At 35.9% G+C, this 8,063-nt stretch overlaps 1 pseudogene; it reads left to right on the top strand.

Annotated features, from left to right (window-relative positions):
- Positions 1-7,045: 7,045 nt before the first annotated feature.
- Positions 7,046-7,300, top strand: LOC144456179 (cytochrome c oxidase subunit 7A2, mitochondrial pseudogene; annotated as a pseudogene).
- Positions 7,301-8,063: the final 763 nt, after the last annotated feature.

Here is an 8,063-nt window from a genome sequence, read left to right as displayed (position 1 = left end):
TTTTTTCTGATTAGGAACATATTTAATCTTCAATTTTATGGCACATCTCTTGTTTTTCCTGATATTTCAGATATTACTTGCTGTGAATTGGGAAAAACCTTGACATCAAATATTTCTGATAAAAGCCTAATATCCAAAATAAATGCAGAATTAAATTTTAAAATGACACTTTGAGCTATTCTCCAATATATGGTACCAAATGATATAGCAAACATTTTTCTTCTCTTTTCTTTTTTTTTTTTGTACGGCAATTGGGGTTAAGTGACTTGCCCAGGGTCACATAGCTAGTGAGTGTTATGTGTCTGAGGCCGGACTTGAATTCAGGTCCTCATGACTCCAGGCTGGTGTTCTACCCACTGCACCACCTAGTGGCCCCCAGCAACCATTTTGTCAAAAGAAGAAAAGGAAACCATCAACAGATACAGAGGGAGCAAGATAGCACAGTGATCACTAGGCCTGGAGTCAGAAAGACCTGAGTTCAAGTCTAACCACAGACAGTCTAACTTACTAGCAATGTAACTAGTTCACAGTCTAACTTACTAGAAGCATAAACTTGGGCAAGTCACTTAAACTCTGCTTGCTTCTATTTCCTCAGCTGTAAAATGGAGATAATAGTAGCACTTATCTGAAGCGAGATAATATTTTTAAAGTGCTTAGTATAGTGCCTGACATCTAGTAGGTGCTATACAAATGATTGCTATTATTATCCAGCACTTAGCACAACACCTGACACATAGTAGATACATAATAAATATTTTTTGACTCAAGATTCCCATCCTCTCTATTTACCCAACCAGTTCTTTCTTGTGGATTAGTACATGGTCCAAAATAGTCGTTCCCCATTTCTCAATCAGGAGAGACTGTCGTTCTCATCATGTCCACCTAAATACAACTTCATATAATAATAGTCTGATACAACAGATTCATGCCCATCACTTGGTCAAAGACAAATTTTGAACTAACTGTGATTAACACTGCACTCTGGGGTTAATCTTTGTACAATCTTATTCAGTATAGGTCTGCAAAGCAAGATTATTTCATACTCTTTTGCTTGCTTTCATTAACCAGTGTGGAAACTCTACATAAGATGTGCAAAGGAAATAAAACTAGGACAGTATATTAGTATTAAACTTTTGTTTGAAGGAATCTTCATAAATGCTTACAGATGAAATGAGGCAGCCTATTGTAGCAAAAACAAAACAAAACATAATAGGCTCTAGAATCAAAGAATCTGGGTACAAATTTGAATGCTACTAGTGAATACCTGTGTGACCATTGACAAATCATTTAACTTCTCTGAGACCCTAGAAACAAAATGCTAATATGTAGAAAGCTTATATTCTCATGAAGGAGACAATGGTACATATATAATCATATATGGAATAAATATAAAGAGAATAAATGCAATAAATTTAAATCCAAAATAGTTTGAGAGTAAAGGCACTAAAATGAGTGTATCAGCTTCTACCGTCTTTTGATAAGAACATGCCACCACTACTCTCTACCGTTTTTGCTCTTCATTCATCACTGGGTGAGATTACTCTGCTATTTGTTTAATCTTAGCTCTTCATTCTGTCATCTATTTTGGGAGTCTCCACTAGACTTTTCCTTATCAAGACACTTTCTTCTGCTGTCTGCTTCAACTATTTAACCCCTTCACGGCCCTTCATTGCTTTTCTTCCATTTACTGGGGTGCAGTGACTAGTAAGCCTCTTCACGGCCCTTCATTGCTTTTCTTCCATTTACTGGGGTGCAGTGACTAGTAAGCCTCTTTCTGTTCTATCTCTTTGATTGTATACCTAAGAGATTTGATTCACTACAACCACCCAAGAAATAAGAAAAGAGCCAGCAGAAGCCCTCAAGATAAAATTAACTTTGTTCTTTTGACTACCTTATTCCTGGTACTTCCCTAACTTTATAGCACCCAGTGGTGAGTTGTCATTAGTTATAGACAACTATTTCATTTGGAGTCTAAAAATTATTTTAATTGCTGCTAAATCCATGATTATGAATCAGAATCTCCCAAACCCATTTTGAAGACTCTTACTCCCTTTCTATAACATGATAAGAGCTCTAAGGAAAATGCAATTATGGTATTACCTTTGTTCCAAAGGTGTTCCATTCTTCATATGCAAATAAAGCCAGAGAAAAGTACAAAAGGCTGGGGAAGCAGGAAAAAATCATCACCACTGTCCCTAATACCAATACATGCCATTACTTTCTATACTAGTTAGGGAAATGTGTCCCCCACTAGTTAGCTATGCCTGTCAGAGAAATTTGTTCATCAGAGGCTTTTCCTGAATTTTGTTTTCTTAGCCTAAATTTTCATTTGATAAAATGATGCCCATCTCTGTTGTAAATCTATTTCTAATGGATCTAAAAGTTGTCTATGTAAGCAACTTCACAGTCCTTAATCCTTTCAAACAGACAGATCTGCTTTTATAAATGTTGGTTTGGAATGTCTTGTAAACAGGACTGTGATTTTCTCCATAATTGTACCATTAAACCTCATTTACTACAAAACGTGGCTCCATAGCACATCATTTCTGCTATCTTTTATGGTTAAGGACAGCTCCTAAAATGCTACTGTGGTATTTTCATTTGGGAAATAAGTAAGATGTTTTCCCAGTTAGCACCTAGGTTTGCAACAAGACTTTTAAGTAAATTATCACACAGCCTTTCCATATGGCTGCTGTCTGGCAAAGTGTATATATCCTGGGTTCCTTAAAGGCAAGACATCTACATAGGTAAGTTAAATCATTTGTGTTAAAACCTTTTAACTGTTTTCTCCTTTTAAAATAAGTTCTGAAAGTGATTGCTTAAGAAAGCAATGTTAAGGGGTCCTCTGAACTTTTGAGTTGCCATATTTTGGACTCAGAGTTTCTAGGAGGCCCTGAATGCATCAAGGATGAAGCCCCAGTCTAAGCTGACACTGTTTGCACCCAACGCTGAACTCCGTGTGTTGTTAAGAGTCAAGATAGGCACCACTCAGTCTGCACCAGACTGAGAAACTGCCTGTTCAGCTGGGACCCTTGTAAATAATCAGACCCTTCTCTCTTCATGGTCTAGCAGTTCCCAAGGGAAAAGAATGATGCTTTTGCCATTGCCTTGCTCCTCCCCTTTGGGAGGAGTTTTGTCCTCTTCCTGCCTTCACTACAGCTTTCCCACTCTCATGCCATTTCTCTTTAGGAGGAGATTTCTGTTTTCTCCTCCCTTTGTTGTACTGTCATAAATATGCAAGTTCTATATGGATTGTGAACTATATGCATTTGTTTAGGGTTCCACATGCATGTTCATTTGTCTTGTAATACATCTAGTTACAGTGAAATATCTCATGGACTTGTGATAATGTTTTTGGTTAACATGAAAATAGAAACTTTCCAGTCCCTGTTCTGGCATTCCTGATTTGGTGTTTACAGGCCTATTCTGGCCACTCTTGGAAGCATTACATTTAAAGCCCAAATGTTTAAGAGTTATGCTCCCATTTTTGCCAACATTTACAGAAAGAGGATAGTATGATTACATATAGAAAGAGATGCACATGAGAGAACACTTCATAACTTTGGGCTTTTTCTGCTTATCTTAGCTTCAAGGGCTTTCCCAAAAATAGTGATTTGTATTTACTTTGTTTATACTTATGTGTGTATATGTTTACTTCTCTGAGAGAATAAGCTTCTTAAGGGCAGGGACTTTTTCATTTCTCTCTTTTTTATCACTAATTCCAAGCATATTTCCTTGCACATAAGGGATTAATAAAAATTTGCTGATTGCTTGCTTAATTGTTTGATTCTTTGGTTGCCAAGAGATAGTACTACCCAAATAGTCACTTAGGAAAACAGTTTAAATGTAACTTTATTTTGTAATAATGATTTTTTTTCTTTCTGAAAATCCAAAGAGGTGAATTGTAGGTGGGAGATAGGAATGGGCTTGTCATTTCCACAAACTCTGCCTCCATCAAAATCTTGCCAGTTATCAAGTTCAATTCAACAAACACTGATTAAGTTCTTGCTACATGAACGGTACTGTGCTAGGCAATCGAATACAGAGAAATTTAATATCCCTCATTTATCACTGGACAGGATGCAGCATATTTATGGGTTCCCAAGCCATAGCACTACAAGGCAATCTGTGCAAGTTGCATCTTTTAATTTCAAAGCCTATGGGGCTAGGTAGAGGCTGTTTTATTGAAAATTGGACTCTCTAACACTCTTCCCTCCAAAATGGGAACCTCATGAGATGCCTTGCTCTCTTCCAAAACACATTAATGCCAGAGTAAATCACTCTTTCCATAAATTACCCTCTCTCTCTTCTGTCACTCCCCTAGAATTCAACTACATTTGGTCTTCAGCTGGCATCAGCCTACCTTTTCCCTCTTAGTTCCTGTTTTGTATGCCAAACATTCAAGTCACTCCTCATTGCTGCAAAGTCCTGGACATGTTCTCATTCTACCAGCCCTTAGGCTTAATACTTGGTAGACACACTCCATGTGACTAAAAGGCATGATGAAGGTACTAATGTAACAATATGAAATACTTGAGGGAGAAAGTTATTCATGGAGAGGAGGGGGGCCATTAAAAGCAAAGCTTGGAGATTAAATAAAGAAAAACTCTGAGAAGATGACTCTTTCACCAGTTCTTTAAGAACAAATGTCACCCAGTTTGTTTCTGGGAAGGCACTGTAGAACCAGTTTTTCTCTGATGATAAGGTGCCATGAATCAGGCAGAACAGTATTAGATTTTCACTTCTCTTATCTCTGCTTTTTCCTATCCACACCACTCTCACTTAATGACCTTTTCCTTTTGTCCTCAATCTTTGAATAACTTTTAATATCATGCTGTCCCTCAGTAACTTGGAAATCACTAGCCTATGTTTTAACACTGACTGGTCTAAACATAATCTGTAACCTTGGACACCTTAACCTTTCTTAGGAGGATGTCAATTTGCCTTTTATTAAATGAGGGATTTGGATTTAGTGACTTCTGAGGTCTCTCCCTTTTACATCTAAATTCTTTGATTTCTGGAGTTGTTCAAAATGAAATAACAAATCCAGGATTAAAATTAAGATCCTCTGATTCAAAATTCACTGTAAATACATTAAGAATAGGTTGGATAGTTGAGTAAAAGAACCACTAGATTTCTCAACTAGCATATGATAGTATGTTATTAAAAGTTGTCCATTGAGTCACTCATAATATAAATTAATTTCTTCATTTAAAAAAAATAACCTAACTTTTAAAAATTGATATATTTGGGTTTTATATCACCCTTATTTCCAAATATATCCTTTATCCCCAGAGATCCATTCCTTTCAACAAAGAGTAAAGAGAGCTATATAAAAAAGTAGTTTGCCAAAACTAATCAAAACATCAATCAAATGCAATAGGATATGATACGTTCCATACTTTCTATTTCCTTTCCTTTCAAGGGATTTTATTTTATTTTATTTTGCTTTTCGGTAAGGCAATCGGGATTAAGTGACTTGCCCAGGGTCACACAGATAGTAAGTGTTAAGTGCCTGAGGCTGGATTTGAACTCAGGCCCTCCTGACTCCAAGGCCAGAGCTCCATTCACTGCACTATCTAGCTGCTCCTTCAAGGGATTTTAAAGCCTCCACAATCAGAATCAGCTGCTCTGAAACTGAAACTGTCTTTCTCAAACTTGCCTGTGATCTCTTAATTGACAAATCTAATGGCCTTTTATCAATCCTCATCCTTCTTGACCTTGTTTTACCCTTTGAAATTGTTGTTCACCCTCTTTTCCTGAATATTCTCTTCTGTTAGGTTTTTGTGACAAAGTTCTCCTTGGTTTTTCTCTTACTTATCCACCTCATCACTGTTCTTTGATGGGTCTTCATCAAGGCCATGACCATCAAGCATGGATATCCTACAAACACCTGTCCTGAATTCTTTCCCCCTCTCATCCAAAGAAAATCTACCCAAGAAAAGTGTAAAGAAAGTGAAGAAATTAATAAAAAATGAAAAGCTCCTAACAACAACAAAAATGGTAAAGCTTAAAATAAATACTAGCATCTTAAAGAAGAGACTAATTCTATAACAAAACTGAGGAAAGGAGTTAGAAAGTGTGGTAGGAAAGCATAAAAAATAACTGAAGGGACATGAAATTAGAGCTCTAAAATGGAGAATTGGTAACTTAGGACAAAAGCCAGAAAATCTTTAAACAATGAACACTAGAAAGAAAAGAATGAAGGCCAATAAACTCAAAAACATGTAATAATGCAAGAATTATCTAATGAGGGGCAGGTAGGTGGCACAGTGGATAGAGCACTGGCCCTAGATTCAGGAGGACCTAAGTTCAAATCTAGCCTCAGACACATAACACTTACTAGCTGTGTGACCCTGGGCAAGTCACTTAACCCCATTGCCTAACCAAAAAAATAAAAGAAACAAAAAAAAAGAAACCAAACAAAAGATAAAACCTATAGGGACCCAATAGGGAGGGAACCCAATTTTAACTCATTCAGAAATGTTGTCAGCAAGTTGCAGAGTTTCAGGTCAAAGAGAAAATATTGTGAGTAGTCAGGAAGAAATAGCTGACATACAAAGAAACTCCAATCAGATCAGTCAAAAATACTGACCAATAGCAAGATGAAAAATGACTTAAACCTAAGGATAATTTATTCTGTAAAGTTGAGCATAATCATACAAGAGAAATAGAATGTGTATGTGTGTGTGTGTGTGTGTGTGTGTGTGTATAATTGATGAATTATAAGCTTTCATCTTGATGATATACTAGTTGGGCATAGTTTTTGAAATCCAAATGAAGTAAAAAAAAAGAAATTAATAATCCTTGCATAAAAGTAGAAATACTAAAAATCAAAGGAGAAGACATAAAAAGAATTGAAAGCAAAAAATAACACTTAAAAACAAGTTATTTCTACTATGCTATAAGAAATGATGAGCTCAATGATTTTAGGAAAAAAAACATGGAAGTTTTGCATGAAATAATGAAGAGTGAAATGAACAGAACCAAGACAGCATTGTACATAGTAATACCAATATTGTTTTAAGAATGGCTTTGAGAAGTTGCCAAAATGCTGAGGAACTTGCTGGCTGTTTGCCAGATTCCCCAGAGGACCATAAATGTTGCCCTAGTCAGGCAGTTTAAGAACAAATTTCCAGAAAAACAAAAGCTATTCCAGGATGATAGTATTCCAGTACATCTAAAAGGTGGGGTAGGAGATGACCTACTGTATAGAGCCACCATGTTGTTTACAGTTTTTGGAAGAGTTTATGCCTTTTATCAACTTGGCATGGCTTCATTTCCCAAGAAACAGAATTGATTCAAGTTTACTTCCATGGGAATTAGTTGATTCAACTTCATGTTGTTTTCCAGGGAACAATCTGTGATAAATAGCTGAGTTCATTTTGAGGATCAGTATTTATTGAACTGTACCGACTGCAATCAATGAAGCAGTTTTACCTTGAAAAAAGAGAAAGAATGCCTTTGAGCAATATGTGGTGCGGTGGATAGATTGACTGCTCTGGAGTCAGGAGGCCCTGAGTTCAAATTCGGCCCCAGACACTTGACACTAGCTGTTTGACCCTGGGCAAGTCACTTAACACCATTGCCTAGCCAAAAAAAAATGACTTTGAGCAAATAAATTATTTTGTCTATTATAAATACCCAAATTAGCTATAAAGGATGTAAGAAGAAAATTATATCTGCATCCAGAGAAAGAACTGATAAACAGAAGAATGTGTAGAATAATTTTATGCATATATAAGTATTTGTGTCTAATAGTAGCCATCTCCAGGATAGGATGGTGGAGAGAAGAAAAAAAAAAGAAGGAAAAACATTTATATGATAATTTTGTTTTATATTTGAAAGGAATAGCAAGCTGTGTATAGTCGATTTGCAGTTTCATGTACAATCATATTTTTATTATGCTGTGTTATAGGAATGCTTGTTTTATTCCATAAATGAAAAATAAAATTTAAAACATTAATTTTTTAAAAAGAGTTATTTCTAGAAAATACTAGTACAATTGACAGTCCATGCCTGACTTTTTTCTATTTTTATAAAAGAGGAAAATCAAATTACCA

Source organism: Phascolarctos cinereus, unplaced genomic scaffold (assembly GCF_003287225.1).
Source record: "Phascolarctos cinereus isolate Bilbo 61053 unplaced genomic scaffold, phaCin_HiC Scaffold_3;HRSCAF=262, whole genome shotgun sequence".
NCBI classification, from domain to species: domain Eukaryota; kingdom Metazoa; phylum Chordata; class Mammalia; order Diprotodontia; family Phascolarctidae; genus Phascolarctos; species Phascolarctos cinereus.
Note: the sequence above shows the minus strand (reverse complement) of the source record. Positions and strands in the feature narration are given on the sequence as shown.